Source organism: Lepeophtheirus salmonis, chromosome 3 (genome assembly GCF_016086655.4).
Source record: "Lepeophtheirus salmonis chromosome 3, UVic_Lsal_1.4, whole genome shotgun sequence".
Lineage (NCBI taxonomy): Eukaryota > Metazoa > Arthropoda > Copepoda > Siphonostomatoida > Caligidae > Lepeophtheirus > Lepeophtheirus salmonis.
In genome coordinates, this window is record NC_052133.2 from 35,997,461 (window position 1) to 36,024,575 (window position 27,115).

At 30.3% G+C, this 27,115-nt stretch overlaps 1 protein-coding gene across 4 annotated transcripts in view; it reads right to left on the reverse strand.

Annotated features, from left to right (window-relative positions):
• LOC121114993 (uncharacterized) overlaps positions 1-26,771 on the reverse strand; it is a 181,626-nt gene extending 154,855 nt beyond the window's left edge. The window contains exons 1-2 of one of the 4 annotated variants that reach the window (XR_011779400.1): positions 26,484-26,771; positions 7,853-8,013 (exon numbers count right to left, since the gene is read on the reverse strand). The gene's annotated coding sequence lies outside the window, so the exon portion shown is untranslated. Of the gene's footprint in view, positions 1-7,852; positions 8,014-26,476 lie in introns of all 4 variants that reach the window. The other 3 variants (XR_011779399.1, XR_011779401.1, XR_005863539.2) reach the window with 3 other exon arrangements.
• Between the last annotated feature and the right edge of the window lie 344 nt (positions 26,772-27,115).

Genomic DNA, 27,115 nt, shown 5'->3' on the forward strand with positions numbered 1-27,115 from the left:
TGTTAATTCTACAAATAATTATATTCATTTGTAAATAAAACAACAGAGAGTGGCGTAGTCTTGTGGCAAAATAATACAACTCCCTGAGTTATAATATTATTTAGTAAAAAATAACATATAATACATTTTTGTTTCTCACATAGAGGCACTGTCAATTTGTTCTGAGCATACCTCATTTTTAAACAACAGGCTACAGAACTAAAGAATTGATTTTGCTGAAGTTTATAATGTGCATCATTAAGGCTCAAGAGATGGTTCTGCTATGGATTCTAGCTTGTACAAATTGCAATCAAAAAATGTATTGAAAAATGTTCAGTACTTCTAATACGAATAATGGAATATTTTTGAATGGTCGATAAATTAATTTTGTAGTTTTTAACTATTGAAATAAAAATGGCTAATTGATAAGTACCTATGTACTAAATAAATAGATTAAAATGAGATCATGGCATCAATTAACCCTTTAACGTCATGCGGATGATATTTGATACATCTGTCTTGGAATTCTTGATTTGAGCATTTTATTCATTTTCTGCCTTAAAGACTTCATAGATGTAATAACAAATACCTATATAATCAATTAATAATTCATTAAAGATAGAAAAAAAGGAATTTCTTACTTATGACCTCCAAGTGTAGCAAATGTATTTCCTAATAATAAAGTGCTAAAAAAACGTCTTTTTCTTGAAAAAAAATATCAATTTTATTCACGACGTATTATATGGAGACATACATTCACTCTTTAAAGGATCAGCAAGAGCTCTCAGTTAGTTACTTTTAAATAATAAAAAATCTTCTATTTTTACCGATTTTAAATTAAAAAAATGTTATTGTGGTTAAAAATGAATAAGGATACTAATTTCAAGAGATCAGACAATTCTGACACTTTGTGAGCATTATTATAGGGGCAATAGTGCGTAATATAAAAGACTCCTGTTGTATTTAATTATACCAATTCAAACTTGTTCAATTTGCTTACATAAATTACAACGGCGATATTAGTGTTGTCACAATACCAATACTTTTGCATCAGTTCTGTTACTAATATAGGTACAGGGCTGGGCAGAAAAACGTGAACTCAAGAGGTTGCTTTATAAATACTTCGATATATATTTTTATGTTTGATAATAACAAAAAAAATAACAAAACGACAAACAAGGCCATTGCAAACATAGTCACTCAATATGACCATATTTAACATTAATCACAGCCTTTACATGTTGCCGGAAGGCCTTGCTGGAGTTGATAACAAACTCCTCAGACAAGTTGTCGCATGTAGCCCCTATGACAGGCTTCAGTGAGTCCAGATTTGAGAGTGGAGTTTTGTTGGTTTCCCTCTCCAAAGTACCCCACACATGTAAGTCCAGCGGGCTCAAATCTGCCGAGGAAGGGTGCCACAACTCTTTGCCTATTTACCTTTAGATTCTCCTGCCCTTCATAACCTCTATCAGAAGGAAGTGTAGGTTCCTCATGTATGAGAACAATCCCAAGTCGCCCTTCACTGCCCTCCTGATGGTCCTACTAGCCAGGGACAAATTATTTGTGAGGCATTCATTGATTTGGTGGGGTCCTCCTTGATCTTCTTCTCCCTGCTATAGAGGGACTATGATTCCTTCTTGAAATTGTGTCCTCCACTTCCTGCTTTCCTGATGATGTCTTCTCCATTATTCCTTATCTTGGCCACCTTGAAAACCAGGCTTCTGGAGCACTTCACAATGTCCATAATCCTCTACACCTCAAAAACTTCTACGAGATCTGAGATGCGCTTGCTTTTTTGGCTTTTTGTTTACTCATGATGACGATATGATTAAATGTTTATTATAGTTTATTTATGCCCAAAGGATGGCTGAACCAGATTTTCAAAAAACTAAAAACTAAACCTTCCTATATAAATAAGAAAATTAATATTAATGGACATTCCACGTTTTGTTCCCCAACACTGAATATTGTTTCGGTATTTTTCTGTACTTTTTCGACCAAAACTATAAACAAAGTGTCTTTTAGGACAATTGACATGAACTTACTCAATTTGGATATTCGAGTAGAATGGGCTAAGGAGACGGGGTAGGTTAGAAATTATAGGGTTACGTCATCTGCTCGCCATCTTTTATGACGTAACACAACTGTATGTAACGGTTCAAGTATCAGTTTAGTATAGTACCGTTTAGATGTATTCGTACACGGGTACCACTATATGTAGCGCCAATATACTGAGCAACACTAAAATACATTTAATCTATATTTTTAGAAGATCACATGACATTGGAACATTAAAGAGTATTTTTTGTTTCATGTCTCTTTTAAAAAAAAAACAATCAAATTATTATATACGATAATTATATACATTGATATTGTCGTAATTGAGATCCTTTCATTTTTACTATGAAGAGTGTTTTTATTGATATTTTTCCTTCCTAGGTGCAATAGAAAGTGAAATGGTATTAAATACCCACCACTTCATATTATATATAAATAAATATATGGTATAAGATGGTACATACAGGAATGTTTTAATAATGCAATATATGCACACAACCATACATATACATGTCCTTCTAGCAATGTCATTTTGAAGACGTTTTGTTTGTTCATTAATAAAGGAAGACAGGCTGTCAGGGGAGGAGGAGGCATCATGTGGGAGAATGGAAGAAGTAAAGAAAAGAAAATACATAGTTCAAATTATTGTAAATTATTCAATTTATGTAATGCGAACATACTTATAACGTAGGGGAGACTGGGATAGTTGCAAATTTCTTATAGCTTCATAAAATTAACATTACAATTATATAATATAATGTAGATTATTGTCCAAAAAAAATAAAATATTTTTGTCCACTTTTCTTAGAGATCTTTGATACAAACTGTTTCGAGTGGGTAAAATTTGTTATTGAGACAACATTATTTTTTGTAAAAATCAGTTTTTCATTGTTTTTGCTGTAGCTGATACCATATTAATTATTCTGCAACCACTCAATATAATTTTATCAAAATTCAAAAATCCATGAGTGAAGATAAATTTGAGACGCTTGGTACAAAGGGGACAATTGTAACAAGTGCTTCAATTTTTTCGCAATGCTTATTCTTCTTTATTATTAAAGGGTAGTTCATCTAAAAACGCTGCTGTGACTTTATTTCTTAACCAATTTTATTAAAACTTTCACAAAAACAACATTATAACATAAATTTAACATTCCATCAATAAAATTGCAATTAGTCCGGCCACAGGTTCACAACATCCCTGGAAACATCCCACTGCCTTCTTGACCGTGCCACAGGTTAAAGTGTGGAAATCCCTTCTTATCCCAGCACTCACACACTTGTGGTGATGTGGGGACCTTAATTGGAAATCTGTTGAACATTCGCCTAGATAAAATACTCTAAAGAGTTCCATTCCGGCGAGTTAGGAGCCTGGGAACTTGGCGGGACGTACATTACATTCTCGAAAATTAAGAAAATTGAGTGTTATTTTGCTGGTGTGACAGGTTTCCCCGCCTTGCTAACAGATCCAAGGTCTGTCTTTTATGAGGCTGCAGATCCAGGGAAAGACTTTCGTGCGCAGAACTCAGATGTAGACCTTGGCTTTGATGTTCAGGCCCTGCTTGAAGATGAAGGGTGGAATATCGTGACCTTTGTTGTTAACAACGCAAGGAACATAACTGGCTATGGGTACTGGGTTTTCATGATGATCCTAGGGATTTTATTACGAAAAAATCTTTTAAGGGAAGGCTTCTTTTTAAACTTGATCAAATCCTTGGTTTTTGTAACCCGTTTCCTGACATTATTTAAAAGGGTTAGAAGCTGTCCCTAGCATAAAAATAATTGTTTATTTTCCTCATCAAAGCAAAATTTTGGCCACTTCCAGATCACAAGGCCTCTGGAAAATCATCGTTAGTTTGTCCTCAACATCCTGTTCGACACATTTTTGAATTATCGGAAGAATCCAGTAGTGCACTTTAGCCAAAAATGTGTTGTCTATTTTACAATTTAAACTGTACAAAATACACATAAGTGTTAAACATATTTTTTTTCCTGAAGGAACCCCCCTCACCCTCCTGCCTTCATTGTTCTAGGGAAAATTAGCGGATTTATAAAAAGTGGAATACAACGAATATAATGACACTAATCCCATACAAAAAGTTTTTGTTCCTGAAGACGGAGTTATGTTGTTGTAAAGAAGCAAACTGATGTGGTAGAGTGACATTCGTCACAGACTTACCCCCCCCCCACTAGTATACATTTGTATTGAAACCGGTTTGTAGGGGGATGGGATGAGACCAAAGAAAATTGCGAATGTTTAAAAGAATCCTTTATATATAATTACACTTATCATGCATGCTTTTTAGCCAGAGCAGAGTCCCGAAGAGTTTTCTTGGGTTTTAATTTCTCGGTTCTAAAATATATTAAACCCTAATTTGTTATAATACATTTAAATTTAAAAATTCAACATCATAAAAAGTTTAGTGATTTATTCAGCAAAAAACTATTATTTAATCTTTTTGTTTTTTAATTTTTAACTCAAATTTACTATTTTTGAACTGTTGAAACTGTCTCTATCTAAAGGGATGGTTCTGAAAAAAAAGATTTATTTTTATTTTTTCAAAAAGCCTCCCCAATTAGTTTTATTTTTTAATTTTTTTTTTTTTTAAGTGATTGTTCCAATAATCCAAACTTTCCAAAGTCTAAACTCCCATTTTCCCGGCTCAATAATCCGTGAAGGGGTTTCACCGGCCCTGTCAAAGTCAACCCATTTTGAAGGCATTGAATAAAAAGTAAAAAGTGTAGCAACTGTACCCCGTCCCCCTGCATATTAATATTATATATATAATAACCTTGAAGACCAAAACTACTTACGCAAGTCACAAATTGCTTCTATTTAGAAAAAGAACTCGTATCAATGCATTATTAATTAAGATGGATTACTTTAATGATACAATGAATATATAATTGCAAAGGGAGATATCAAATTCTAATTAAAGCATTTCATTTTTATTAATGTTAAGCTTTTTTTATTAATTTTTTTTTGTTTTGTTTTGTTTCTTCATCGATAAAAAGTATATATTAGGGTTGTTAAGACATGGTCCGATCCCGAATTTTATTTCTATTCGATCATAGAGGATATATGTACAAAGTACAATCACTGTTAGGAGCAAAGCTATATATCAAGGAGCGATACGACGACTAAGACCATCAATGTTTATCCTAATATCGTGATAAAAAATTTGCCTACTAGGGGCGTTGAGTATAATCAAATATTACATCATGACTAAATACGTTGCCTCCATGAATTCAATTTTTTAACTGAATTAACAATGGGAATTATGAGAAGAAAAGAAAAACGCCATAATTGGAAATGACGGAAAATTATTAAGTTAGTATTGACGTCATATGAGGTATAATAAATAGCGAAATCAGTACGACCATTAATCTACTTTAGCTGAAAGACGCATTTTACTACTTTATTTTAAAGCTATTAGGTAGGAGGGGTTTGTTATTGTGTATTGTATCAGGAAAGGGGGTTGAAGAAATTTGTGGTAAATGCGAACGCGGGGTAGTTGCGAGGCTAAAAACGACATACTACATTGTACATGGTCCCTTAAGTGATTTATTCAGTCAATCTGGACCTATTTTTGATTATATTTTTTGTATAAAAAAGGTCTTCTTTTTTTAGTGTTGACCGAATTTTACTACTACAAGACCGATCTAGACCAAATTAGTTCGTTCTTTGAAAAATTACTGAATTATAATGTAGAGGAGACCGGGAACACTTGGAAAAGTCCCTATGTTTGAGCATCAAAAAGCAAAGACCAAAAAATTTATATCATAATTGTATAATAGAATGCAAATTATTTATGAAAAAAAATCAATAGTTTTTGTACATGATTTCTCATACCTAAACCTAATACTATTATTTATTAGTGTTGAGGCTTGGTCCAAACTGGTTTTTTTTTATAAAGATCTGGAAGGATATTCCCGTCCAGACCGAATTTATATCGGTGAAAGAATTTTCCTTTTCGAAAAGGTCTTTTTTTTTTCGTTTCTAAAAAAAAAGTCTTAAAAATGGCATTGAACCGGATAAAAACCGGTTTATGCTACCAATTTTATTACTATCTCGTTGCAAACCAAATTTTAACGGTCTCAGACTAGTCTATGATTTCCAAACAAAAGCGGAGCATTATTTTATATTTATGAATAAGGATGGAATTTTAGGAGAACACGAAGAGAAGGCGGAAGCGAGACTTATAGTGTTACGACCCTTGCTAACATTAGCTGGGAAAATATTATAAATACATATTTTTTTATGTATTAAAAAAATATATATATACCAAAGGTAGGCGAGAATTCTTCTTTCAGAGGGCTTACTGCCCTACCACGACAAAAGGAAAGAAGTGACTCTTTGATAGTTCTGAGTTATTGAAGGAAATGTGATTTTTTAGAAGACTTTAAAGGTTTTAAAAAAGGTACTTAAAGTAAGTCCATTACAGTGCCACCCACCACTTTATTGATATTTTAAAGGGTGCGCTTTATTCCCCATCTCAATTTCACTAAAAATGTTACTTGTGTCCTTTTTTCGTGGTAGGGAATTTACAATAAGACAATCTATCAAATAATGGAAAAAAGGACAAAAATGTATACATATCAACCGTTTCTTCTTTTTTTTTTTTTTAATCGATAAAATGTGTTTGTCCTCTACAAAATCCCATCCCTATATCTAATACATAAAGTAAAGAAAAAATCAATTGACAAAAGTTGAAACACATTGAGTTTATTATGAAAATGCTAATATTTTCTTGGAAAAAGGGAAGAAAGAAAAGAAAGGCATTCATATATTACCGAGTGGTTAATTAAAATCTAAACAATTTGAATTTTAAACTTTAACAACATATTAATCGACAATATAATTTTAACAGAGTTAACATTATAAATAGATTTGTGTCTGAGCTTTCTTAATAATTAATATAGCCGCTTGTAGTGGTAATGATTTGCTTCCAGGCAGTGCAAACCCTGGAACCCACTGCGCATGTAGTCACAGTAATGAATGACAGTGGCATTGATGGACTTGGTGTTTTTTTGCGGACACTGCAGGCCTTCCCCTTGACATGCACCCAAAATTTGTACCCGAGGGCGTTGGCACCAAGGATGTTGGGTTGCCAAAATTGTTCAAAAGAACTTAAAAGACTTATTCAAAAGAATCTTGCAACGTAGGAGATGGGTTTATTTCATTGCTGGTGTCAAAAGTGGCCTCTCCACACTCACAAGGGTATTTCCACCCACTTCTTTACAGCTCTCTAGGAGGCTCTTCTGGTTTAAAGACCGAAATCTCTTGCAAGGCCCCTCATGGACTTGAGGGGATTCTCCTGGGCTGTTTTCTTTAAATCATCCGGATCCAGTTTGGTCTTTTTGAAAGAACCCTTCTTCGTCTCCAACATTTCGGACGGACTTCCTAATGTCGTAGAGAGTAGTTCTATAGACGCCCAACTTCTTGGAGTATGGGAATGTAAATTCAACTTTCAAGTGTCATTTTCTGGACTTGTACGTAAGCTGGAGATCTCAAATTTGTTTTATTTTGTAACTAATTGTTTATGCTTTAATATATCGAAATATGAATTGATTTCAATTACTCAACTTTCATTAATTATTGAATTATTAATTGTTCAGATTTCAATGGACCCCCCGGTAGTATACATTAAATAATTAAAAGTGCAAAGATTGTAAACATATACCTAGAACGGTGGAAGGTATATAATGTAATATTATTATATACAATTTCAATCTATAAATATATTAATGTATAATTATTTAATGCAAAACATATTCTATAATAATAGAGGATTTCTAAAATGAAAGAACTTACCTATGATTCAGTGACTTGGTTGAATAAGAAAGTAAAATTCCAATCGGAACTACAACAACTGATGAAGTACCCAAATATTTCCCTTTATTAGTAGGCTCTTTTTATTTCATTATTCAAAATGTATTCTCGTCATTGAAGGACTCGACCCTGTGGCTGAATGTCTATAAAATAAAATAAATAAAGTTATTTAGAAGATTAACTCATTGATAAGCAATAAAGGTGAGTTTCTACATCTATCAGACGTGTACAATTTTGAATCAAATCAATGGACATTATATTTATAAGAAGTAGGGTGTATCTATTTCTATTTTGAAATTATCGCAACCTTTGAATAATAAGAAAATAACTTTTCAAGGTATTCAAGGTTTTCAAGAGGGATCTTGACTTTTTTGAGATATTTAGACGATTACCACTTTGGATTATCATGAAAGTAGATGGAGATTCCATTATGCAGAAGAGGTTGTGAGTTTGTCAAGGAGGGGGGATGTTATGTAAGGCCCTAGGACTTTTTTATTATTACTAAGAGGTTGCGATAATTGAACTTCAACTTTCCACTTAGGAGTTCTCCAATTTCAAGATAGAAAAAGAAATAATGACGTGTGGTCATACTTGTACAATGTACACCTTCATTTTAATAAAGAGGATTGTTAAGGTTTGAAGATTATAATATGCAACTTTCTTAGAAATATGTTATTCATTCCCGAACACGTCGTAACGTGTTTTACATGTTTCATAGGATAGCTATGGAAACTCAACTTTAAAATGCAAGTATTTACGTTTGAATGGTATTGAAGCATAAATACAAAATGCTATCAATTAGTGCTGGAACTTTAAATCTTTTTTTTTTCTTCTGGCAATGTGGCGTGTAGATTCAAACGGCCCACTTTTTTTAGGTAAATTTAAATGTGAGTTTTCACACACGTATATCGGACATGCGCATGCTAGCGATGTGTTAGGATTGGATAATTTATTTTTATGGAATCTTCATTTTATAATCTTCAAACCTCAAGTTATACTCTTTTTTTCTAAATAAAAATGTTTTTTGTATGTAGTTAGGAGAAAAAACTCTTAGTGAAAGGTAAATTTTAGACACGTAAATAATTGCTGTTCTTTCTTAATATAATTTATCGTAGCATTTTACCTCTACAAAAAAAATTACTGAACCAAAAAGACAAATTGTATGATTTGAAGATTACGATACTCTGAGTTTTTAGAAATAAATTGCCTATTGGTCCATCTCAAAATTATACAAAAAAATCAAAAACACACCTGATATCTAGATGGGGGGAATACAATTTAAAGGAAGTTAACCTAATTACAGCAAAAATAAACATTAAATATAAAGTTTCTTTAACACCTATTCTAGTATAACTTAGAAACTATCCTAGGAATTTTTTGGATGTACTCTTAATAGTTTGCTCAACAAATTATAAGAGTCTTTTTGTTTGAAAAAGGTTGTATCAGAGTCAAAATCAATTGTTTATGAAAATAAATATTAAATAAGGGGAAAATTATCGACTCACATATGAAAATAAAGTATTTATAAATTCCCTTTTTTCAATTTTACAAAACGCAAGAGTTATGACGTCACCAAGAGTTCTAAACTAATCCAAAACATCACAACACACTTATTAGGATAGACAAAAAAACAATGTATTCTCTTTTCATCTGTTTCGTCAATTGACTCTAAGTAATTGTGAATTTAAAAGGGTATCATTACTACCTATTGGCTTGCTTAAAGATACCTAATCTTGAGAAATAATTTTTTCATATTGATCGAGATAATATATAGAAAGTGAAACCGTTGACCAAAAATGTACTGTTCTAGAGGGAATTAAAAATTGTAGATGCTGACAATTAAAACGGTGGACCAACCAGAACCGTTGGGGTTTTATGGCAATCTTGACTGAACATTAATGTTTTTATAAATACCAAATTTGATCATTAAAAATATCATAGAGGCTAAAAAAAAATTTTTTTATATTGAAAATTTTTGAGGAGAGACTATATTGGAAAGAATAAGCGTTTTTTAAAGAAAATAAATTATTATGTCCATAGAAATTCGAAAAAAGTGAGGGGGGCAATGGCCTCTTGGCCCCTATGGTTCCGGCCCTACTGGAAGCATGTCAATGTGAAATTACTTTATGACCAGTCCAAATAGAAGTTGGAGCAAATTGATTTTGGTCATACAGACTTCCAAACGAAAGCCCAATATTAATAGCTGATTCCATAAGTTTATGTAAAACTTTCCCTTTCTTTTTGAAAGTCAAGGTTTCGAGTGTACAAAAACCTTCTACTCTATGGAATAGATGCGTCGAATTTACTTACCAGATGAATATGTAATTTTTCTTGTGGTAAACTTTAAGACATGCCTAGTTTAGCTTATTTATTTTTTATTGAGCTATAATGTAACAAGGACAATTAATAATAATAATATTTTTAGGACCCATAAATTAATTTTATGGGCTGTAGACAGATACATTAATGTATATAAAACCATTGATAATTGTTAATAATAATATTCAACTATAAAAAAATATGGGATTTACTCCCCCCCCGTATTATTCAGTAATAATTTAATTGTGCTAAAGCAATAAATAGAGTTAATTCTCTATTGATATATTTATAATTGTATATGGAGGCTTTTTTGCACATATATATATTACAGTTGTTTTAAGAAACTTTAGGGCGGGAAATAACATTTGGTGAAAATTCCCGGGCTTAACAAAGAAAACACGTTTTTTTGTTCACAATTGATTCCTTTTTTTTTTTAAACTATTATAATGGGCTTTATAAAGGAGCGTCCTCGTAACACTTTTAAATCCATTGCTTAGGTGGACAGTATTTTTTCCCACCAAGAAACAGTGTAAAGTTAAAACAATAAATTTTTTTTTATTAATTTTTTTGGAAATAACAAAAGTAGGGTCAAACTTAGCACAATAATTCACATACTAAAGAACAAATTATCATTAAATTTGACAGCTATCTTTTGAAGATTAATACTAACTGAAAATGAGATAAAAATCGTGCCTTCTGTCTGTGAAGTCAAGTACTTAAAAGACCGTGTGTTAGTCCTCCCAAGGTCTTCAAAATGTTATTTTTGATTTATAAAGTACTTAAAAATTTGAGTACAATCAATATGTATTTAGAGGCAGCACTACGACCTTAAAGCTCCAATACCTAAAACCTGATTTTTTGTCCAAGTTGGCATATTTTCTTTTAAACATACAAAATAAGTAACGATAAATATTTTAGATGAGGACTTCAATTTAAAAAATATATATTTTGACAACTATTGTTACGTATTTTGAAGATTTTTAACAGAAATTTTCTAACCTATAAAAAGTATCAATAAAGTTATTTTCTAAAGACATCCAATGGAACAAAAAAAGAGAATAATGTATGTTAATTTTAAACAGATATACAGTTGAGTTCAGTGAAAAAAAAATACGGTGCTCTTACTGTTCTTTATTGCAAAATATTGCAATGGCATTATAAATTAATTATACAATATATATTTAATAAACTGCCAAAAATATCATTAAAAACTAAAAACACAGGGGAAAAAATTATTTTATTCAATAAATTAAACGAATCTTTATTCAAAGGTAGTTTACATATATCAATAGTGCAACATACGATTAAGTTAATATGTTTTAGCATGGCATTTGGAATTAATAACTTCCAAAAGTCGTCTTTTATAGCCTTCTATTAAGTTTTTACTTGAATATTTTTCCATTCTTTCTTGCAAATTTCAAATAATTCATTTTAGAGGAATTTCTGCAATGGGTTTGGATTTCAACTCACACCAGAGATTTTAATTTGATTAAAATCTTGAATTTTCAAAATCAAAAATTTTTATGCTTGAGATATGCTGATATTGAAATATCTGTGTTTTTGGGAGGGATTTGAGTCCTGCTGCAATGCTAATATATCTCCAAGCCCACATAATTAACATCCAATATCTTAATATAATTTGCTGTTTTCATGATGTTTTATATAGGGACTAAAGTACCAATCCCTCTGGGTGAAAAACAATCCAAAAATGTGCCGTATACCTTTTTTTTTAAATATTTTTAGAAACAAAAGATCAAAATATATTCTGTTGAAAATTACCTTACGTTTTACATATAGATTGGGAAAATACGGAAGTGACAAGTTATTCAAAAGACTGTTCAGTTCCCTATAGCTGTTAACTTGGTATGCTCAACGAAAAGCATTCCGCCGAAACAGCCATAAATTTGATAGGTTAATTGTTTCCCCTGGATTTTAACATAATATATATTGTACTAGTAGAAGAACTATGCCAAGCGGTCAAATAAAATTCTTGTCACTTCTATATTTTTCTTTGTTTTTGGTTTTTCTCTCTTTAAGCTCAATTACATGACTTTAGAAGACAACTTTATTAATATTTTTTATAGGTTAGAAAATATCTATCAAAGTGGTTTTATGGCAAATAAAGAATAATACTTTATATAAATATTTCTGACTAAATAAAACTTTGACCAGTATGTCCAGCCTGAAGGTGACATTGTAAAACAATGAAATTTTGCATAAGTTTTTTTTTAACGCGTGACGATACCATTTATGCACTAGCCGGAATCAAAATTCGAAAAATTCTGAAAAACTAACCGCCTTAATGTACATTTAAGACTCTACAAATTGGATTAATCCAGCCTTACTCTATATATAGAACGAGTGTTGTATCGATCCTTATTTAGGACTGAAAAATACAGTTCTGTTCAGTTCGGTCCATTTCAGCTCTATATAAATCCTACAAATTACAAAATTAAGTCATTGATGACGTTGCTCAACTTTATTTCTTCTTTTTTAATCAGTTCTAGGACCGACAGTCCGAAGGACAGACGGTCTTAATGAACGGCCCCAAGGACAGATAGGACCAGTCCTTAGACTGGACTGGACCGAATAAAAAGGACTGACACAACACTAAATGAAACATAAACTCTTTGTTATTTTCTTTTTTAAACCTTGGTTGGTCAAAATAAGGGCAATTTTTTAGAATAAAATGAAAGGAGGAATTGAATTAAAACAATCGTGTAATGAATGGCTCAAAGCTCTGTTTCAAATACATTTTATGACTGCAGAGCCCAACATCATTTTTTTATATCCTACAGAGTCCCACTTTAATAGTTTGGGGAAAAATTAATTTTGTTTTTCCTCACCCTTATTTTAAACTAAATATATCTTGATCAAAAATTATCACATCAGATCATACGATAAGGCCTTGTTGTAAAGGTATGAAAGTACACAGCAAAAGCATTTTGGACAGTATTAGACTTTTCCGGTTCAGTACTGAATTACCGTGCGTCGAGTATGTAGGTATCAAAGGAAGAAATTCACCATATTATACATTTTTACTATCTAAAAGTGAAAAACACGTCGAATGCGACCAAGAAAATTTTCAATGTATACGACCCGATACTCTTTTGATTAGTGTTGCATAGCAGTGGTTCGAGCGATTTCGTTCCGGTGTAGTGGAGGTGAATGATGCACCACGTACTGGCAGAGCTGTTTGTCGTAAATGTCGATAAAATCATAGATAATATCAAGATAGACCCTCATGTTAACAGTCGTAGCATCGCCCAGGAGCTGAACATCGATCATAAAACTGTTTTGAACGATTCGAATAAGGCTGGATAAAAAAATGAACTCGAATTTCTAGGAGAGGAAACTTATTTCATCCTGACAACCCTAGGTCGCACACATCTCCGGAAGCACGGATGGGAAGTTCTTACGCATCCAATCTATAGTCCTAACCTGGCACTAAGTGGGTATCAACAGTTCTTGTCTATGGCCAATACCCTTGGGGTATTAATTTTTTCCCTCAATAGGGGCCTGTAAATAAAATTTCTCCGAGTTTTTTGCCGATAGGGACAAGGGCTTGTACGAGAAGGGTATTATGAAGTTGGATTCTCGTTGGCAAAAAGTTATTTAACAGAACAGGGCATAGTTATCTTTAATTGGATGATTGTAACACTTCTTATAAAACATTGAACTAAAGGGGAAATTATGAAATTACTTTTTTTCCAACCTAATATTAGAATACATAAATAATCATGCATTATTCATGAAATCTCTCTCTCCGAGGAGCCACGTTCTTAAGGAATGACAATGTTTACTTCATTTCATTAAAATAATAATTAATAAATAATGTTATTTTCATTAATTAAGACATTAATTTAAAGATAGTTTATCTTTACTTCATAACTATTCTACTAATAAATAAATAGCCTTAAGTTGATCCAAAAAAAAGGAAGAAAAGTGTGCATTTCCCTTGTATATGTAGAGTATTTCTTGGATTAATCAAGCCTTACTCTTTGTATTTTTACTATATATATATTTGAAACATTATACCCTATTTATTAGTACTCTTAATTCTCTTTTGCCATGTTATGGGGATCAGAAAGGTTAAATTATAGGGTTCATAGAAAAATATATACACTTATAGTTATTTTATATATATATGTAAAGAAATCAAGGTACATATTTTATTATTGCCTCTATTGATGACTTTGGCAAATAGAGGGGGGATTTTTATGTAAGGATATTAGTGTTGGATTGGAGTAATACTCACACTCAAAATTTACTCTAGTTTACTAAAGTCGACAATCTTCTAATAATAACTCAAATTTCCAGAAATATTATTTCAAACTCTCGACTTCGAATAATCTAAACACGAAATATTCGATTATATATTAATTTCATTTCAGGTTGATTCTATATTTTTATTTATTATGTTTATTTTATATTAATAAGACAAAGCATGTCTGTTTGCCGATATATCATTTTTGATAGTGCACTTATATCTTAGAACGGCTTGACCACTTGATTTAAGAAGTAACAATGTAGCAACGACGCATGATAGCTCAGGCTGAGGGCATTAAGGGGAAGTAAATATCTATAATATTAAAACAAGGATTGTCTATCTTTTTGTCTGTTTGTCGACGCCTAATAACTTGAAACAATATCGGGTACTCCCACAAGTTCCTTATAAATAGTATTGTTATATTTTTTACCATGTATTTTTTTACAAGTCTATTTGGTGCCTTGTTTTTTGCTGCCTTATTATTGAGGTAGTTAAACTAACTTCATTTTTGAAATTATTTAGATTTGTTCCATTCAATGAAAAAATATTTAAGCTGTCTTGACTTAATACTCAAAGCTCAAACTCAATTTTATAACTCTAATACAACACTACTTTATATTATGTATACTTATTCAGCCTTTGATTTGATTTCTTCGAACAATAAAAAAGTATATTCTTATTTTCATTTAGACATTGTCTCAAATCAATAATTTCTTCAAATTGACTTTATTTATATATATTATTATATATACTACAGTAAGGCCTAAGGTCCCAAAAAGCGTTAATTTATGGGGATGTACTATTCCAGGGCCCATATTATAAAATAACCATGATAAAAAAATACATTTTTAAAAAAAATATCCTCAAAAACGTAGTTTTATATAAAAAGATCATCAAAAATATATAAATGTATGTCTTTAATATGAAAAATATGAACATAAATGTCACCTCCATATCAAAAACGGGCCCCACATTTTGTTTTTGCCTTAATTGATATATACATGTTCAAGTTAAGTAGGGCCTTAGGTCTCAAGCAGTATCGCTTTTATGAAGATGCATTGAAGAGACTAATTTAGGCCTGCGCTTGATTGTATAAAATATGGACCTCGCACTTTGTACAAATTTATTATCAATAAAATGACCGTGGCAGAAAAAAATTATTTTGATAAAAAATGTGATCCTCCAAAATCCCTATTGAAGAAGTAATAAAAAGTCATAGGGAAAAAATCAAAAATGTCAAAACGTCATCAAAGATATGTAAAAGAACATTTATACAAAAAATATAAGCATAAATGTCACTTTTACTATTCAAAAATGGGCACTCGGACTAAAATTTTGGACTTGGAAAATATGGATTTGAATATATGTAACTCTACTATTTCCCTTTTTAACAAAGAATATTTGAAGTTAAACGGATATAGAAAAATTAGGACGCAAGTAAATGAATTTTTCGATAAAAAGTTGCACAATTATTTGGAATTAAATTACTATTATGACGTAGTTGTTACGTATATGTACATACAACATGGCTAAGTACATAATATATGTCTATGTTTTTTAATCTCCTTAATTTCCCTTATTTGAGTACATAAATACATAACATATTATAAGTCATATTTTTAATCCTATCAGGGCTTTTTCGTTTCTTTTTGTTGACTTTTATGCAATAATTTTTTTAAATGCTATGTAAAGAAAACTATATGCAAAATGATCAAATAAAACACTCACTCTTCTTGTGAAAAAGGCTTTCATTCAAAATTAGACATTATTAATGTGTTTTTGTGTTTACACTGTATGTACATATGTCAATACTCGAATATAATCAGAGTATCTTTGTTTTGTCTTCTTTATTTGACAAACTTTTAATCCATATTTTTTAAACCTAGAGTTAGTTGGGATTGACTTCTATGAATTGATTCCCATGTATATTTACAAAAAAAAATGACAAGACTCCTCTTTCTGAATTACGGGATAATTAGTGTCGACGGACAGCCAAACTTTTGCTTGATACATATATACTCCCCTTTTTTTATATGACGCGCTGAGCTTTAGCTGCCCAGACTCGTTCCTACTACTTGATTATACAGCAGAGCAAAAAAATTACTATTTAAAATTGAATTTTTTTCCCCCAAAAATATAATTTCTATAGAATAACTATGGATTTTTGAATTTTTTTTTTCAAAAAAATTTAATATTTTGTGAATAACTATGGATTTTTGACATTTTTGAAAAAAAGATTATACTTAAAATTTAATTGTTGAAATTTTTGTCCAAAAAAAAAACTTTTTGTGAATAGCTGTGTATTTTAGGAATTTTTTAACCAAGGCCCCTCAAAATATAATCCTGTGAATGCCCCTGGTTTCATCCAGTTTCGTATGGATTAATGATATGTTGTATGTAATAATAATGACAACAGTATTGGAAATGAAAATGTACACTTATGTAGGACAACAAAAAAAAAGCATCCAATTTTCATCACTAACCATTTACATGGAAAGTGTACGCATTTTCAGGAAGTATATAGGTTGACATAAATAATCATCTTTAGTTCTTCTACGTCTCTAAGGAAACTCTTTGATTAGATCAGATTATGGGTAGTGATTTAATTAATTAATTATTCTAACAAACTTTTATAAAATCTATATAATGTATGGTCGATAAACGTTCGCTTGCCAATGTTAAATCCACCAATTCATCTTCTTCCCTCAATTTTCATGTTTCTTCATAAAGAGTTCATAATTAAGTTTTGACTGGCTCTCATCCTCAGTTAAATGGTAATGTCTATCAAGTAGAACCCTCCTAATCTGTATTTTATTGACCAAGAACTGTTTCACTAAATGAGCTCACATCGTTTTCGATTATGATCTTTCAAAAGAATATGGATATATGTTGTCAGTTATTGAATTACTCCTTTCTATATATACTGGCTCAATTAAGCAGCTTCAAGGGGTAATTGGTCTCATCATTAATGTTTAGTAGAAAGTAAACACTATGGAGCGTATTTACTGACGCTAAAAATGGAATCATAATTTATAATTGTCATCTCAGGGACTCATAATTGATATTTTTTAAAAGAAAATGTACAAATTTAAAGGAAATGGCTTTCAAATTCTAATAAAATAATTAACACTTGAATTGAATACTTCTAGACGTCAAATAAAAACAGTGACATTATGAATTAAATAAAACTGATAGGTATTTAAAATCTCTAGGAAACTGCTGTAGTGATAGAATTAATTTTGTTCCGGATTGATTAGAGACAACAAAAATAGGAGAATTCAATAAAAATATATTTTGTCGGCAAATAAATGATTGATTTATTGCTTATACTACGCAAATATAAGCGTATATTAATTCAATAAAATTTTCAAATACATATTTAAAAGTATTGCATAACTAGACAATATGATTTAAGTAATATTATATTACTTAATTTTATTAATAATTATTATTATTATATATATTAATATATGATTTTTTAGGCTCCCAAGATGACCGACGCCAACAATGTTGACGTCACATCAAAACACTCTATGAATTAAAAAAATTTATAATGAAGTGGAACTTTAACATATTTTCACCTATTTAACAAAGTACATAGACAAATAAATTGTATATAATTATTGAAAAGTGAAGAAGAAGCCCTTTTCCGGATTTAAAATTGAATTGTTAAGTAGATAGAAGCCGTACCTTATAATACACAATGTATTAAAAAATGCCAAGTGAATTAATTATAATCAAAAGCTATTAATGGAAGAGTTAGAGAGTGATGGTATTTAAATATATTTGTCTTTGTAGTTGATGATGTTTTAGGCTCTTACGTATATAAATTAGACTGGTTCTTAAATTTGTTTTTTCCTCAAAAGCAAAACAACTCACAAACTAATTAACAGATAGCCATGAAATTTTGACTGCTGTCTTTTGTAGGTTGGTATAACTGAAAATGAGGCGAATTAAAAAAAAAATAGGGACATCTATGTGAGAAGCCATATGTTATATATTATATATTAAATAATATTTTCATTCAGGGAATTGTATTCTTTTGCCGCAAGACGGCCCCATTACCTGTCGTTTTTCTTCCAAACTAATATAAGTAAACTACACTCATGTCCCATTGAAAAAGTGTATATATTTATTAAATATATATCCGTTATTACATCTACCTATGATAGTTTCCAAGATACTTGACGACTAAATTGCATTCCTCGTTTTGGAGTATCACCTAAAAAAAACGCAGTCGTAGGCTAAAAGCTCTATAATCAAATCATGTCTTTATCTCATGAATAACTATAGTAAAAGAACAAGAAGAATTGCACTACTATCCATCTTTACTATCACTACTATCCAAGTTTACAACTTCAAAGCCTGTCCACAACCTCTAAACATTTATTAATATTGTAAAAATTTTGATTTTTTTTTCTTCATTTTATATTAAAAGAAACACTTTCAGACTATGTCTCCCCAATATCTCGAAAAAAAGAAAATTTAAGAACCTTTCTAATGTACATACCGTGTCGTGCAAAAGTTTTGAGACAATTTTAATTTAAATGGAGAAAGATTACAACCTTACATACAGCCGGAATGTCTCCAAAGAATGTTATTACGGCCCAGTATAGCTCAAAAGAAACCTCTACCGTGTCAAGGAGTACCTGAATTAGGGTGAGTATCTCGGAGAGGCCCCCAAGAGTGGTTGTCCGAGAAAACGGATAACTAAAGCTTTAGCCAAAGCCTTTGAAAAGTAGCCATATTTTATCTCATATCTCTGTATGACGGAGATGGGCATGAGCTTAAATGTCTCAAGGTCAACAGTGTCAAGATACGTCAAAGAGCCTGGTAGTGTCTCTCTATGACCACAAACCACAACTCTTGACTGTAAAGAGGATGAAAAAATGAACCATCAATGCAGTTGCAGTTTTTTTGTTTTTGTTCTTCTTTTTTTTTTGTGAACTCTAGTCCTTCCCAATCACCAGATCTGAATCCATCGGACTGAAATATCTGACCGCAAGTAAATTCCCTCCAAAATGTGGAGGTATTAATTGACTCAGTCAATGAGCAGTGGGCTGCTATTTCAGAAGCCTGCATCAAAAGCCCCTGTGCCAAATTCCGCCATCATCTCAAAGCCGTTATTGATGCCTACGGCGATCATGTTCAAGATTAATTATCCATAATAACATTATTTTTAATTATATTAATAAAATTGTTTTGGATGTTTAATGTACATAAAATTATACATTATTGTATAAGTCTTCCATTTTAATTGCAAAAGTTTTGTACGACCCTGTACGTGAAATTGAGTAAGGCCTAGCAGCCTTTTGCTTCTATAAGTATGAGTATATTAATGTACCATCTTTTTATGATTCTCCCCTTTCTATTTAGATTTATTGTATTAGAACGACGTACAGAATAATTATTATCAACAACAAAAACAAGGGTGGTTGCATCCCCCCTCTTCCTTTCAGGCACATACCTACCTACTCATGTAATTTGTGAAATTAATTGTTTTCCCTCTAAACTAATATACATATAATGTAGTTGTAGATAGCCTTGAAGAAGAAGAGAAAAAAACATCAAAGAATAGACTTTATGGGCGTTTAATTTACATCTCAATGGTTTTCATGGGGTTTTATTTGTCTTTTTTTAGCCTTCTTTTGTGTATATACATATATATATATATATTACAATGGACTCTTCTTTTTTTTCATGTTCACTGACATTTTTAAATTATTTTTTTAAGAAAAGAAAAACCAGACTAAATAAGAAATGGGCCAAAAACATAGTTTGCAATGCAATAAGATATTTATTGCACCTCACAATCTACATAGTTGAGCAGCAAAATGGGTACATTAATTTCCTCATTAATATAGGAAGCTTGAGTGATTATGTTTTGACATTCTAGTTCAGCCAGCCTTTGTCCATAAACAAACTATAATAAACATTTGGTCATCTTGTCATCATAAGAGAGAAAAAAGACAAAGGGTAGTACACCTCATAAATGTTGAAGTTGAGGTGGCGAGGATTATGGACATTGTGAAATGCTCCAAAAGCCTGGTTTTCAACGTGGACAAGATGGAGAAGACCTCTCCAGGAAAAGAGGAATTAGAAGACATCATTTAAAGAGAAATCTGGAGTTTCTGCTCAGCTTGGAGATAACCACTCCAAATCCATGAATTGGCTAGCCAGTGACTTTTCTCTGTCCCTTCTAGGATCATCAGGAAGGTCATGGAGGGCGACATATTTATTTTTCTGTTATCATTGAAAATAAAAATATATTGATGGAACGACATAGCTCAATGCACACCACACTGGGGAAAAATTATTTTCTTGAAATCAGTATGCGTAGGTTCACGCCCCTTTCGTTCCTTAAAAAAGGAAATATACTTCAATAAATATATACTTCAAAGAAGATTCCTACGTCAGATAGAGTAAATGTAATCCTATAATGTTTTCCTGATAATTAATTAGTGAAACTCCATACGGCCAATTTCTTAAGCAACTTTTCGAGTCCACGTTTTCCTTCCTAACCTTTTATATCTCATTTTGCCAATGTCACAATTAGTAAATACAAACTTAGACGATTTTAAAAATCACATGTAGAATATATATATTTTTTTTTTAATTGCTCAGATGGAGTTGTACCGATTATGGAAAAGATCATGGATCGGTATAGGGTATATCCCATGACGGATATATTGAAAAATTATAACTTCTCATAACTTCAAGACGACATTTAAAGCTATTGAAAAGGATTTTAAGACAATCTATAATTTAAATTTGAAACATGTTTTGGTATTTTTATCAATTGTTTTAGTCTTTTTGACCATGTTGTTTAATATTTAACCAATATATTGTTGATTTTATCAGTTTAAGATACTTATTGTATTGTAAATTTTAGTAAAATTGCAATGTAATCTTATCTTAAAGCTTTAATTTCAAGCAATAATGTTTATTGATGTACATATACATATATTTTTATGTAATTGCTTTGGTATTTAGGTGTATAATCGAGAGGGAAAAAAACCCCATAGAATTACAATTATTCTAAATGACCTACGAGTTGTCTATGATGTGAAAATTCACAATGTATATTTATCCGGGAGTGACAATGAATCAACCTACACTAATGGAATTCAAAATAGACTTTTTTAATTGAAAAATATACAGTACAAACAAATTTCATAAACAAGATCATAAAAAAAGGATTCACTTTTTCTAAAAAAAATGTTATTTTAAAAAAGTAAATAAAAATTTAACAAACGTCATGCATAACATCTATTAAAAAAAAGGCCCACGGATCACTTTTTTTTCTAATGAGGATTTGAATAAAAAAGAAAGAGCCCGTGTTATTTTAATTTCTAAATAAGTGAAATATTTGTTTTTTAAATCAAATGTTAATAAAGGAATAAAAAAACCGGCCCACATATTTATCTTTGCTCCAGGCTTCATTCACACTAAAATAGGGCCTGACTTGGAAGAGACCTATATCGTTTATGGGTCTTACTAAATAAATGATGTAAAATATTGTGGGGATTTTGAGGTTACATAAATTATCATGCAATCTCCTCTAGTGTTGTTATGTTAACTCGAATAGTTATTGACTGGGTTTATGCTGACTGGAGTCGTTAATTTTTTGAATCGATTCAAATTGTAAGTTTGATTTTCAAATTTAAATAACCCAGAGACTTTTAATCACTTAGATTCTATAAATAATAATAATAATTCATTATAAGTTTCATCTTCCTACAATGTATGCTTCAAAATCCTAACAATATTAAATTGTTAGGAGCCTATATAACTCCTTTAATGTTCAGATGAGATCTCATTTCTTATGTTACAGGGAAGTTAAAAGTGGGAATGGGTATTTGCATCGATGCATAAAATATGTCCTGCTGTTGTGTATAAATAAAAAATGAACGTGGACAATTTGAAGCATGTTTGGGAGCACCGCACCTTCTTTGCTTATTTGCTCTGTTTAATTTGCTATTCCGATTCTTATTTATTACTGGTATTGAACTATTTATTAATTTTCAAGGTTAAAAAAAAACCTACAAAATTAGAGAATTTTTATTTTTTACAAGAAAATTTAATTAAAATTTAACTTTCTGCGAATAGATTGGTATTTTTGAAATTTTGCATTTGAATTTTTTTTTTTTAAAAAAAATTTTATAAGTAATTTAATTTATGATTTTTTTTAGAGAGCAGTGGGGGATTTTTGAAATTTTTTACTAGAAAAATTAATATTTGAAGTTTTTTTCAAAAAAAAAAAAAAAAAATTTTTTTAACAGATGTGAATTTTGTAAATTTAAAAAAATTTACTTTTTTCATAATAACCTTGGGTGATAGAAATTTTTTGTGACTTGTAGTAGATTTTTGAAAAAAAGTTTAAATATTAAATTGTATATTTAAAATTTAATTTTTCATTTGTTTTTTTTTAATCGGATAGCTAAATTTTATTATTTAACTATTATTTAAAATATTAAAGAATGGACATCGGTATTGTTTACTAGAATCGCATCAGAATCGGCATGGGGATTTTTTTTTTTTTTTTTTGGAATTGTCCCATCACTAGCCGTGAGATGAAGGAAATAAATACAAATCACAATCCGTATATTACTCCGATCTCGACCTTCAATTCTACTTCAAGTCCAACAAGGACTTACGCTTAAGCTCTCAAGCAAACCCTTATTGTGACTCTCTGTCTTTATGAGCACACGCACTAATTATCACTTTATACTTAGATGTAATTAAATTAAATAATAATAATATCAGTTTTTGAAAATGAAAAAGACTGTCCAGTTGCCAACTAGAAAGAGACACTTTTACTTTCTAAGTCATATTTTATACATCTTTATGTGCTTGCCTTCTTCAAAAATCAATAGATTTTTCTATTAGAAAAAATGTACTCTACCTTTTTTTTTTCAAAAGGAAAAAAATATGTTGTGTCCTTCCAGTTGTGAACATTTAACTTTTTCCAATTCATAACATAAAATATGCCATAAATGATTTGATTATTGGGTATCATCAACCAAGTTAGTCCAAATATGTTTTATGGATCATGGTTCCGTAGTTAAAGAACTGGTTTGTATTACGAAACAACTATAATAACATATGAAAAGATCCGAGGAAATTGGTTTTGTGCAATTCGAATACTTTATTGAAAGCGAACGCCATTTATATTTGTTGTGTACAATGTAAGTACATTGTACAAAACAAATATGTATATTGATTTCAAATTGTCAGTGGGTATGTGTGGCTTCTTTATCTTTTCCCATTTCAATTTATCGATTCTAATCGACCTTATGGGATACGATTCGACTCAATCGTCTCGAGTGGAAACCAAATTATTCTCCTTTAACAAAAAGGAATCCTAAATTATCTGGTATTTAGACAGTGATCGGTCATTTTCTCGAATTGTTTGGTTTTTATTTATTTAATGGTAGTAGGGATAAGTTGAATACTCAAGGAAATATTCTCAAAAATGATCAAATCAGCGATTTATATTGTAGCTCAAAATCTTTCGTCCCTAAAAAAAAGGAGGAAAAGGTATAAAAGCAGTTTGTGGCAGTAAGTCTACTCTTCCCAACTCTGAGCCTATTCTTCCATAGTAGTATGGGAATATTCAATGTTTAAAAAGAGCTCATTCAAGGTCAATCAATCAACCTTCAGTAAATTAATACCCAGTCAGTTGGACTAAAATTCACATTTGAAAAAAAAAAAATACATTGTGAATGTACAAGTTTTATGAATTAATAAAGTTATAAGGTTCAAGTTATGTATGATGACAAGAGTAGTGAAGATACACGCATATTTAATCGTGCGAAGATCAAATTGTACTATCTTGTTGTACAAGAATTAATAATTCACTACTACGTGCATTTTGACTGAAATATTTTGTGACAATATTATTTTATATAAAAGAATTAATATTTCTCATTTTTTTCACATATTTAAAAAAAAAAAAAAAAAAAATACAGTTTTATTGCATTGTTGTCAATTTTTCCCCCTCTTGTTTGTGTTCTGTCCATAGTCATATTAATTAATTAAACTCGAATAACCTCTTGATAAGCCTGCAAATAATTTTCTACTATTAAATGAACAATAATTCCACTGATTGTAAGAATTGACCGACGATTAACTGACTTTAGGGATTTTTTATACTTTTTCTAAATGTCTTGTAAAAGCATTTTAAAAATGGGTGGTGTGAAATAATTCCCTCTCATACCCATCTTGGGAAGCTTCTCACTCAAAATGAAACTTGGATATGATCTTCCTTAAGACTTCTTGACATGAAAGGAAAGTTTTACTTTGTATTTTGCTCTTTAAATAAGTATTTTTTTTTTTTTGTTCCTTCAAAAAAATTTAAAGGTTCTCCACATATTTCGTCAAAAAAATCAGATATTATTTTAATATTTGCCCACAAAAAACCACTTTATTTATTTTATCTCTAATTATGACCAAAGAAAGAGAGTTAAATATTGGCATATTTTCGAGACATAATAAATATAAGATTTTATAATATACATTGACCACCTCCCCTCTATTTGCAACTATAAAATAGGATTCTTGTTCCTGAGTTCAAAGGATGATATGTCATCAATTTGAAGGTAAAATATGTTCATCATAATATCATGAAATGTATCAATGATAAATACTGTGCCGTTAATAGGGAGAAAAGGCACAAGGGGTAACGTGCCCTAAAAAAACGAAGCTTGTCCCTCCCATCCCCAACTGAAATATAAATATAAACATAATTATTTTCAAATGTACCCTTTACCCCCCCCACCCAAGATCTGTGACTAGAAAGGGGTGTAATAAGCACATAAACGTTTCATAAATTGTCTTTTTATACATAAAATAAATAGTCATAAAAAAATTAATTCTAAATTTTGGCAAAATAAAAAAGGTAATTAAAAAATTTCACGAATAAACAAATAAAAATGTAAGCCAACACTCAAAAAAAAATTATATATATTCGCTATAATTAATTTGAAGTACCCATTCTTCTATATAAATCTGGTAATGGGACTGAACGGACACATATTTGAATCAAAAAGAAAAGCTATCAATAAAATTAACATGGCTTTGTAACTACCATAACATGCAAATAAACTGAATGATCATGGCTGAGCTATGCTCCATGGGTTGATGTAGATACTAGAGAACCTAGGACATCTGTTTTTTATAGACATACATAAAACTAATTTTACTTGCTTTTTTTTTTTTTTTGCGTAAAATATAACTGCTATTTAAAAATTTAAGGTATAAAACCATAAAAAAGCATTTAAAAATTGTCAAAATAACTATGAAGAAAACTTGTTTAGGAGTTCCTTGTTAATTTATTATAAGCACATAATACATATAAAGCCATATTTATGATTTTGAAAATCAATGGAAGTTGGAAATCGATGAAGGACATGTCATATATTTTGTATTTAAAAAGAAAAAGTTAAAATATTTAACATGAAGTAATTGAAAATAAAAAAATGCAAGCAAGAAATCCTTAAATTATGAAAAATATTTAACATAATTTAATCAGCTGTACATATATGGTGTTTCAACACAAAAACAATCTTGAATCAGAATTAAGAAAACTTTAAATCATAAAAATATTCATGAAGTAAGTATTTCCTTAACTTATTTCGGTCACGTATGAGCTTCATATTAGAATTTGTGGGATGGTTTGAGATACCTAAGAATATTATCTATTATCTGGCGCCTTCATTTTATATGTGAGACTTATTTTAATTCTGATATAGAATTTCAAATATATACTGATTGTGAATTTTGGTATTTGCTGCACTTTCGAATCATTTATCAAAATATTTTACGAGTAGAAATGTAAGATAGACAGATTCAAATTACAAATGTACAAATTAGACAGCTTGCTTTTGTGTTAATAAGGCACATATATTGTTGTACTTAATTACTGGACAAGTCCTTCAATGACCCATCATCCCCAAAAGAAGAAGAAATTATTATAATATTATATAAAAATTTGTTAAAAATCAAAGAGGACATACATCTTACATCTTATGATAATTCTGAATCTTCCCCTTATAGTAACGAGTAATGGAAGTTTGAATCGGAATACTCTTTTAATACAAAAATAACTCTTAAAGTATTACTATATGTTATTATTATGATAATGATAAATGTCACTATGGAGCACAAACGACCACAACGCTAGAATATCAGTGTTTGAGCGCTAAGAAGCGACTGAATTCATATATTATATATTATTACACATATATTTTGATATAGTTTGGACTTGAAACGTTTTTCTTGTTCTTCCTCTTCTTCTTCTTTTTCTAATCTTTTCTTTTGCCTGTTTTTCTCTACAAGGAGAGGAAAAGAAATGGTCGTCGACGAAAAAATATATATATATAATTTTAAACTGGAATGTATTTTACATTATTAGCTTTGTGATTCAATAAATAACTTGGTTATGAACAAATATATTTATTTTTTAGCCTATTAGGCCCACTAGGATAATACATGGTGAGAATTTGTGGATTTTTTGGGGAGAAATTAGAATTATTTTCAATTTCTAAGAACCAAAATATGCGTGTTTTTAAATATTTTTGGACAAAATCGAAGATTTTTGAGCTATTGGTAAGAAATTGAGAATCTGTTAGTTATTCAAAGTAATTGACTAACTG